This window comes from Camelina sativa, chromosome 17, assembly GCF_030686135.1.
Source record: "Camelina sativa cultivar CO46 ecotype springtype chromosome 17, ASM3068613v1".
NCBI classification, from domain to species: domain Eukaryota; kingdom Viridiplantae; phylum Streptophyta; class Magnoliopsida; order Brassicales; family Brassicaceae; genus Camelina; species Camelina sativa.
In genome coordinates, this window is record NC_141896.1 from 13436318 (window position 1) to 13437556 (window position 1239).

General features: G+C 36.6%; 1 long non-coding RNA gene across 1 annotated transcript; it reads left to right on the forward strand.

Annotated features, from left to right (window-relative positions):
- The first annotated feature begins 381 nt into the window (after nucleotides 1-381).
- On the forward strand, nucleotides 382-1237 carry LOC147923662 (uncharacterized). Its single transcript, XR_015585976.1, has 3 exons — nucleotides 382-835; nucleotides 953-1029; nucleotides 1123-1237. It is a non-coding gene; the product is annotated as an uncharacterized LOC147923662 (long non-coding RNA).
- The last annotated feature ends 2 nt before the right edge of the window (nucleotides 1238-1239 follow it).

Sequence of the window (1239 nt, forward strand, 5' to 3'; positions counted from 1 at the left end):
AATACAAATACCAAATCGATTGATCAAAACTCTCAGATTACAGAAATGAGAATGAAAAAACAAATAAAAAGTGAGATCAGAATCCTCACCACACCTTCGGATTCTTCTCTTCCCGCAGTAGTCTCATGTCGACTAACGCTCCACTTGATTCATCATACTTCTTTATTCTTCATGAACTCTTATATATAGTTTAAACAACCTTCTATGTAGATTCTTCTTAGCCTCCTCAGCCACTTGTCTCATCTCTCACGTGTGAAGTTTGTTGCACATGATCCCAAATAGGTTTAGCCCTCCTCACACGTGTGACTTTCTCATATACAATTGAGTCCCTGCATCTTATCAGAACCAATATTTACAATTGAGTCCCTGCATCTTATCAGAACCAATCCCTTTTAAAGTCTGTTTTGTTGCCTGAAAATGAAAAAAAAAAAAACCGGTTGTTAATGAGAAGGAACATGTCTAAAGCATCGAAACTGAAGTTGCTTCTTCTGCTTCAACTACTCCTCTTGAGTCAACATGAAGTTGATTCAGCCTCTGTTGTTAGCTATCTTCCTGGTTTCGATGGTCTTCTTCCATTCCACCTTGAAACCCGATAAACCTACATTTTTTTTAGATTTTCGTAAACTATAAGTAACGACAACAACCCCTGTGAGTTTTAAATCTTTGAAATGTATCTTTATTGTGAAAAGGTACATTGGAGTTGGTGAGGAAGAGAACGTTCAGCTTTACTACTACTTCATCAAATCAGAGAACAATCCTGAAAAAGACCCTATTATTCTTTGGTTAACTGGTGGACCAGCTTGCTCTGTTCTCTCCGCTCTTGCTTTCGAGATCGGTGATTTTTTTCAAGAAAATAAAAGAACTACAAAGATTTGATAGACCTTTTTTTCTTTTTTTTTTTTTTAATTTGATGTCTCTAAATCGATTCTTGTGTTTTTTTTTTTTTTTGCAGGGCCGTTGACTTTTAAAATTGAGGGTTACAATGGAGGTTTGCCTTCTCTTGTCTCCACTTCATATTCTTGGACAAAGGTGAATTCCTTATATTGTAACGATCACAAAACAGAGTTACGCTTGTGTTGTTTGTTTTATCGGGTTTTCAAGAGATTTCATGACTTTTTTCAGGTAGCTAGCATAATATTCTTGGATCAGCTTGCTGGGGCTGGTTTCTCCTACTCAACAAATCCACTTGCTCATAAGCCTAGTGACACAGGAGAAGCAAAAAATGCCTATGAGTTTCTT